The sequence below is a fragment of the Sebastes fasciatus genome, chromosome 15, assembly GCF_043250625.1.
Source record: "Sebastes fasciatus isolate fSebFas1 chromosome 15, fSebFas1.pri, whole genome shotgun sequence".
Lineage (NCBI taxonomy): Eukaryota > Metazoa > Chordata > Actinopteri > Perciformes > Sebastidae > Sebastes > Sebastes fasciatus.
The window spans coordinates 1,477,057-1,486,027 of NC_133809.1; the positions used below are offsets into that span (position 1 = coordinate 1,477,057).

The 8,971-nt window shown below is 44.3% G+C and overlaps 1 long non-coding RNA gene across 1 annotated transcript; it reads right to left on the minus strand.

Moving 5' to 3' along the window:
- Positions 1–7,493: 7,493 nt before the first annotated feature.
- On the minus strand, positions 7,494–8,971 carry LOC141784076 (uncharacterized). Its single transcript, XR_012597412.1, has 3 exons — positions 8,858–8,971; positions 8,556–8,731; positions 7,494–8,252 (listed from the first exon to the last, which is right to left on the minus strand). It is a non-coding gene; the product is annotated as an uncharacterized LOC141784076 (long non-coding RNA).

Below are 8,971 nucleotides of genomic sequence, written 5' to 3' on the forward strand. Positions count from 1 at the left end.
CAGACAGTCCTTTACCTCGCCGTCAGACAGTCCTTTACCTCGCCGTCAGACAGTCCTTTACCTCGCCGTCAGACAGCCCTTTACCTCGCCATCAGACGGCCCTTTACCTCGCCGTCAGACAGTCCTTTACCTCGCCGTCAGACAGTCCTTTACCTCGCCGTCAGACAGTCCTTTACCTCGCCGTCAGACAGTCCTTTACCTCGCCGTCAGACAGTCCTTTACCTCGCCGTCAGACAGTCCTTTACCTCGCCGTCAGACAGCCCTTTACCTCGCCGTCAGACAGCCCTTTACCTCGCCGTCAGACAGCCCTTTACCTCGCCGTCAGACAGTCCTTTACCTCGCCGTCAGACAGTCCTTTACCTCGCCGTCAGACAGTCCTTTACCTCGCCGTCAGACAGTCCTTTACCTCGCCGTCAGACAGCCCTTTACCTCGCCGTCAGACAGCCCTTTACCTCGCCGTCAGACAGTCCTTTACCTCGCCGTCAGACAGTCCTTTACCTCGCCGTCAGACAGCCCTTTACCTCGCCGTCAGACAGTCCTTTACCTCGCCGTCAGACAGTCCTTTACCTCGCCGTCAGACAGTCCTTTACCTCGCCGTCAGTCCTTTACTTCGCCGTCAGACAGCCCTTTACCTCGCCGTCAGACAGTCCTTTACCTCGCCGTCAGTCCTTTACTTCGCCGTCAGACAGTCCTTTACCTCGCCGTCAGACGGCCCTTTACCTCGCCGTCAGACAGTCCTTTACCTCGCCGTCAGACGGCCCTTTACCTCGCCGTCAGACAACCCTTTACCTCGCCGTCAGACAGTCCTTTACCTCGCCGTCAGACAGTCCTTTACCTCGCCGTCAGACAGTCCTTTACCTCGCCGTCAGACAGTCCTTTACCTCGCCGTCAGACAGCCCTTTACCTCGCCATCAGACGGCCCTTTACCTCGCCGTCAGACAGTCCTTTACCTCGCCGTCAGACAGTCCTTTACCTCGCCGTCAGACAGTCCTTTACCTCGCCGTCAGACAGTCCTTTACCTCGCCGTCAGACAGTCCTTTACCTCGCCGTCAGACAGTCCTTTACCTCGCCGTCAGACAGTCCTTTACCTCGCCGTCAGACAGTCCTTTACCTCGCCGTCAGACAGTCCTTTACCTCGCCGTCAGACAGTCCTTTACCTCGCCGTCAGACAGTCCTTTACCTCGCCGTCAGACAGTCCTTTACCTCGCCGTCAGTCCTTTACTTCGCCGTCAGACAGTCCTTTACCTCGCCGTCAGACGGCCCTTTACCTCGCCGTCAGACAGTCCTTTACCTCGCCGTCAGACGGCCCTTTACCTCGCCGTCAGACAGTCCTTTACCTCGCCGTCAGACGGCCCTTTACCTCGCCGTCAGACAGTCCTTTACCTCGCCGTCAGACAGTCCTTTACCTCGCCGTCAGTCCTTTACTTCGCCGTCAGACAGTCCTTTACCTCGCCGTCAGACAGTCCTTTACCTCGCCGTCAGACGGCCCTTTACCTCGCCGTCAGACAGTCCTTTACCTCGCCGTCAGACGGCCCTTTACCTCGCCGTCAGACGGTCCTTTACCTCGCCGTCAGACAGTCCTTTACCTCGCCGTCAGACGGCCCTTTACCTCGCCGTCAGACGGTCCTTTACCTCGCCGTCAGACAGTCCTTTACCTCGCCGTCAGACGGTCCTTTACCTCGCCGTCAGACGGTCCTTTACCTCGCCGTCAGACGGCCCTTTACCTCGCCGTCAGACAGTCCTTTACCTCGCCGTCAGACAGCCCTTTACCTCGCCGTCAGACGGCCCTTTACCTCGCCGTCAGACAGTCCTTTACCTCGCCGTCAGACAGTCCTTTACCTCGCCGTCAGACAGTCCTTTACCTCGCCGTCAGACAGTCCTTTACCTCGCCGTCAGACAGTCCTTTACCTCGCCGTCAGACAGTCCTTTACCTCGCCGTCAGACAGTCCTTTACCTCGCCGTCAGACAGCCCTTTACCTTGCCGTCAGACAGCCCTTTACCTCGCCGTCAGACAGCCCTTTACCTCGCCGTCAGACAGCCCTTTCTGACGGGGAACTGAAGCCGTTATATCGCTCTCTTCAAAGCCACCAGACTCAAAACCAGTAATTTAACCTCTCAGAACAGGAGAGTAGCTGGTCTACCGCTGCATCCATCAGTTAGTTAGTTTGACTTTCTGATCTGAACTAACGTGGCGTCCACAGCAGTACTTTGCTTAGCTTCCTGCCGGTACGTCTGGGATGTATATATATATATATATGTATATATATATATATATGTATATATATATATACATATATATATATATATACCTGTAAATAGGGTGAAAGAGATGGACAGTGATCAGGAAAACGAGTGAAATGAGGATGAGAATCAGTGTTTAGTGTTCATGCTGTCAGACGTTGTTTGACCTGAGCTGATGTTTCTCTGTTGGTGATGACACTGAGCTGCTGTCCATCAACAAAACAAACGCTCCTCCTCAAAGCAAACCAAACAGATAGCTTCTCCTCTCTGCACCACCACCACCTCCTCCTCCTCCTCCTCCTCCTCCTCCTCCTCCGATGAAAACAACTCTTTGACTCGAACCGACGGCGCAAACTCAACAAGCAAATCAAACAAACCTTCAGCACACAGGCGTCCTTTTGTCCGGGACGAGAAGACGAGAAGGGCAGCGGAGGAAACGTATCCCAAAGGATTCTGGGAGGTTTGATGGTGAACGTCGAGGTTCTGCAGCAAAGATGGAAAAACTTAAAGTGACACTCAAACCCCCAAATCTGTCCTCTAACTGTCCACTGACCACAGCTTTATTACATTATTACATTTAGAAGCATAAAAGCATAAATGAAGTATACTTTACCAAAAGTATACTAATATAAAACGTGTCACATGTGTGAGTACACTTAGAGTATATTTCTTATAACGTTAAAGTACCTTTTAATTTAACAGAGTTATCAACATCATGTAACTCTATTAAGTATTAACGCAACAATATAAATCAAGTTGTACAATTACAATTAAATTAAAAGTAAAGTTTGACTCATTTGGGTGAGTTTGAGAGTAAATTCAACTTTAAATAAATGACCTGATAGATATTTGGAGGCTCATATCGCATATTTACAAAAGAAATCGCAGCAGTAAACTTACGAACTTCTCACTTTCACTATTTCTATATTCAACATGAGAAAATGACACATTAAAACGATCTACAATAGAGACGAGACATACTAAAAACCATGCTGACACACACACAATAAATAAATAAAATAAAAAAATAAAATAAAATAAATAAGATAAATAAAATAGATAAAATAAATAAAATAAATAAGATAAATAAAATAGATAAAATAATCAAGATAAATAAAATAAATAAGATAAATAAAATAAGATAAATAAAATAAATAAGATAAATAAAATAAATTGAATAAAGTAAATAAGATAAATAAAATAAATAAAATATATAAAATAAATAAAATAAATAAAATATATAAAATAAATAAAATAAATAAAGTAAGATAAATAAAACAAATAAACTAAATAAAATAAGAGAAATAAAATAAATAAAATAAATAAGAGAAATAAAATAAATAAAATAGATAAAATAATCAAGATAAATAAAATAAATAAAATAAATAAAATAAATAAAATAAATAAAATAAATAAAATGTGAGCATCAGCAATAGTCACAACCCTTATGGACTTCTAAATATGACTTTCTTCAATTTGGAATGACTTTGGCAATGTTAAAGTACATATAATGTATATATACATACACACACACACCTTGCCTCCCCTCTGCTGCACACATCTGCTTCCTTTAAAGGTCTTTTAGTAACAACAACAAAAAAGTTCAACCGACCGACGAGCGACAAAAGAAGAAGCTCAAAGCCGAACAAGACAACACTGACCCCATTATCTACACACACACACACGCACACGCACACGCACACGCACACACACACACACACACACACACACACACACACACACACACACACACACACAAACACACCTCTCTGTGCACGCTGGCTGCCTCTCAGAGAGGTGAGAGAAACGCTATTAGCACCCTGGGCGTAATTACAGCGACTCAGGTGACATCTTACACCGGCTGGAAATAAAGAAGAGTGTGTGTGTGTGTGTGTGTGAGTGAGTGTGTGTGTGTGTGTATTAGTGAGTGTGTGTGGTTGTGTGTGTCGGCTGTCATGTTTGTGTGGGCTGAAGTCTCCTCACGGGGGAGGAAAGTTAGACAACAAAGGAGATGGAGGGTAAATTTGAGGGAGGAGAAGAAATGAGCCGACATGTCGACTTTTCTGAAGACCTGAACCTGATCCACCCCAGCAGGTGTGTGTGTGTGTGTGTGTGTGTGTGTGTGTGTGCATTCAAGAGATGGAATTTGCAGTGATGAGCATGGGCTTGTAGTTGTGCACGTGTGTGTGTGTGTGTGTGTGTGTGTGTGTGTGTGTGTGTGGTGAGCGTCTGTGCTAAAGTTTTTTGCATCCCTCTTTATAAACGTGGTGATTCTCTGGAGCCTCATCCAACCATCATCATCTACTATAATAATATATCATAATAAATTATCTGTCTGAGAATTTTAAATTAAATTATAAAACTTAACTTGAACATCTTCCTACAACTCGGGCTGTGAAAGTAAATTAGCTTTAACCCAACTAATTTCTTTAATGCATCAACGCAACTTGGTTTTTGGTCATCGCCATCTTGGTGTTTGATCTTCGTAATCTGGGTTTTTGGCCATCACCATGTTGGTTTTTGGCCTTCGCCATGTCGGTTTTTGGTCATCGTCATGTGGCCATCTTGGTTTTTGGCCGTCGCCACCTTGGTTTTTGGCCTTCGCCATGTTGCCATCTTGGTTTTTGGACGTCGCCATCTTGGTTTTTGGCCTTCGCCATGTTGTCATGTTGCCATGTTGGTTTTTGGCCTTCGCCATGTCGCCATGTTGGTTTTTGGTCATCGCCATCTTGGTTTTTCGCCGTCGCCATCTTGGTTTTTCGCCGTCGCCATCTTGGTTTTTGGCCTTTGCCCTCTAGGTTTTTGAACTATTTTAACCGATGACAGCCCTATTTAAAATGCTAACTCATTTCCAGGTTTTAGGACTCATTCCTGAAGCCCTCTATATGTAAAGGTTAGAGCACAGAGTCTGTTATGAATATGACTATTAGCATGGCGCTAACCATCACTCAACATTATATATGCAAAAAAAGTTAGCGTGAAGTCATTCCATGTAGAATATGCTACGCTTTAAGCTTGGAGTCTGCCATCACTCAGCAGAGAATGAAAATGTCACAAAGCCAACTATCTCTTATGGGACGACATGCTAAGGTGTTAGCATGTTAGCATGTTAGCGGTGCAGCGAGGACACGTGGACGGTTTAGATGCTTCCATAGACAGTTAACTGTGTGTCTGTGGTCGTCTCTGTCTGTGTCTTTGTGTATTATATTATATGTCAGGAACAATGAATACAAATGTGTGTATGTATCCACAGGTATCATGTGGTGTGTGAACGCTAGTGTGTGATCTCTGCGTCACCCTTCCTCCCACACACACACACACACACACACACACACACACACACACACACACACAGAGTGAGTTTTCCAGTTTAAACAGTGACTGATGGCTCTGTGTAATGAATGTAAAGGCTGTATTGTTCATCTCGGCAGCGTTCACATATTAGTGTCGGGCCCCGGGGCGATTGAGATGGCTAATGCTGAGCTCGGCTTTCCACCTCCACTTCAAAGAGAGGGAGGGATGATAGAACGAGGCCGGGCTGTGGTTCACTAATAGAGACATTCACACAGGAACAACACACACAACAATGACAACACACACACATGTTGGTGGAGGTTTGAACCTCCAGAGCTGCCGTACCAGGACGATTTCAAACATCACACAGAGCATGAGCAAGTTTGACCCCTTTAAATACAGAGGAACCGCCAAAAGGACGGCCATTTTAAGCCTGGAGGCATTTAGGCCGTCGCCATCTTGAATTTTGGACATCGCCATGTTGGTTTTAGGCCGTCGCCGCCTTGTTTTTTGTCCGTCACTATCTTGGTCTTTGGCCGTCACCATGTTGCCATCTTGATTTCTGACCCTCACCATCTTGGTTTTCCATCGTCACCATCTTTTTTTTTTTTACCATCGCCATCTTGGTTTTTGACCATTACTATTTTGTTCTTTTGGAACCAGAAGTGACACAAGAGGGTGGAGCTGAATAAGACATTTTTAGGCGACCAAAACGTTATAATTAACTTTGATGAAGTGAGAACACACCGTGAAAGGGTTAAAGTTGTAAGACGGTAGCGACCTGTCAATCACAAGGTAGCCCCGCCCTAAAGCATCCCCTGCTTTATGGTCTATCTGACTCTAAATGGGACCATCATTTACTAAATGAACATCATGCTGTATTGAAGAAGACTTGAAACTAGAGATTGAGACCATAAACTCATGTTTACAATGTTTACTGAGGTAATAAATCAAGAGAGAAGTAGAAGCTCATTATCTCATAGACTTCTATACAACCAGAGGAGTCGCCCCCTGCTGGCTGCTAGAGAGAACGCAGGTTTAAGACACTTCATTGGCTTCACTTCTCAGACCCGGAGGTCGCCGCCTGGCCTGAATGGGAACAGATCCCCGCCGAGTGGAGGCTGTTACGGCAGCACATTAATGCCCACGGTGTCACAATCATATGCACGTATTGTGAGATATTTAAGAGTGGAAATATTAAGAGCAACACTCGACATGAAGGAGGTTTCATGAAGCCGCTAACGCACACACGCAGCGAGAACACACACTTCACTTTATCATATAAATAACAGTTATAATCAGAAGGTCATGTGCTGTGTAGATGAGCCACTCTGCATGCAACACAATGGTGAGCAGGTGTACGGAGCCGGCTGATGAGTGGTGGTGGGTTCCGCTGTATTTAACTGTATTATTATCATGATTGCTTCATGGAGAGCATGACATTATGTTTCATGTCTTTGTTTGATAAATGTCAAATAGTAATGAACGAAAGCATGTCAAGTGATTGCTTTGTTACTTCGGTGGCTGCCGTGTTTTTAAATGATTGACGGCTCTGTTAATACATCACGCCGACTGTGAAGGGCGACGGAGTCGGAGACGTTAACGCCGCTTTTAAATGCTGTTAAATGTTTGTTTACATCTGTAATGTGTGTAAACACTGCAGGAAAATATAATAAAGTTCTGATCACTCAAGAAAATGTTCATTTGTAATGCATAACGTTTAAGTATATACTTTCGTTTATATATGTTTGTAATACTGTTTGTAGTGATTATGTCATACAAGACGGCAGTTTTAGAGAACAATAGATAAACTCACAGCTATTATATACACAAAAGTAAGTGGAAAAATAGGTGTATATAGGTTATATAAATATATATAAAAGCAAAACATACAATGTCCATACAAGTCCCACGGTAGAGCAAAGACAGTATGTACATCGTGCTTTGATTTATTTATTTCATCTGTATCTAAACGCGTCTAAATGAGCCGTTACCGTGTGTTTAATCTGCCTCTAAAACAAGAGAAACAGTCCGTGTGGGAGCGGATGATATCAAGTCTCTCAACCTGTAGGAAAACTCGGGCCGTTACCACGGCAACGGACCACAAGGGATCATCAGCTGGGGGTCAAGCATCGCCATGGAAACCCACAGAAAAACGGTGTCTTTTACTTAAAACTTCCTTTGACTGAAAAATAAACTCTCTTTCTGTCGATGTAAATCTTTTCGACACACACAGTGTAGATACTGATTATATAAATATATATATACATACACCGATCAGCCATAACATGATGACCAGCTGCCTAATATTGAGTAGGTCCCCTCCTGACCCGTGGAGGTATGGACTCCACTAGACCTCTGAAGGTCTGCTGTGGTATCTGGCACCAAGCCGTCAGTAGCAGATCCTTTAAGTCCTGTGTAAGTTGCGAGGTGGGGCCTCCGTGGATCGGACTTGTTTGTCCAGCACATCCCACAGATGCTCCATCGGATTGAGATCTGGAGAATTTGGAGACCGAGTCAACACCTCCAACTTGTCACCATCCACATGATGTAAAAGAAAAAAGGTGATTCATCAAACCGGGCCGCCTTCTACCATCGCTCCGTGGTCCAGTTCTGATGCTCACGAGGTGCCCATTGTAGGCGCTTTTGGCGGTGGACACGGGTCAGCACGGGGCACCCTGACCGGTCTGCAGCTACGCAGCTCCATACGCAACAAACTGGGGTAAAAAATGACGGAAAAAAGTAAAAAATAAAAAATAAAGTCAGAAAAATGTCGGAAAAAAGTTTTTAAAAAAGTAAAAGAAAATGTCGGAAAAATAGTAAAAGAAAGTCAGAAAAAAAAAAGTCAGAAAAATGTCAGAAAAAAAAGTTTTCAAAAGTCAGAAGAATAGTAAAAAAAGTAAAATAAAATGTCTGAAAAAAGTTTTTAAAAGTTTTTAAAAAGTCAGAAAAATGACTTAAAATGCCTGAAAAGCAGGTATATCGCATCGTAAGTGTTTCTTTCTGGTAAGTTGATTTACCTCAAAAAATATATCCTCTGATTTACAGACGTCTGTTTATACATCCATGGACACAGACTCATTGGTGTTTTCATTCCAAAGTGGCGGCAGCGCATAGCGTGGGCATCCCGACCGGTCTGCAGCTACGCAGCCGCGTACGCAACACACTGCTCCTCACCGTGTGTTCTGACACCTTTCTATCAGAAACAGCATGAACTTCTTCAGCAGTTAGAGCTCCAGTAGCTCAACAACAACAACAACAACAACAACAACCAGACTAAAACTAAACATCAGCCGGTTTGTTCACTGAATAAATAACTTACTTGTTAAGTTAGCTGTCAATCAACTGCTTCCAGCGCTGTGATTTGATGTGAGGTGGTTGTGGGCGGGGCCACACATGTACACACACACACACACACACACACACACACACACAC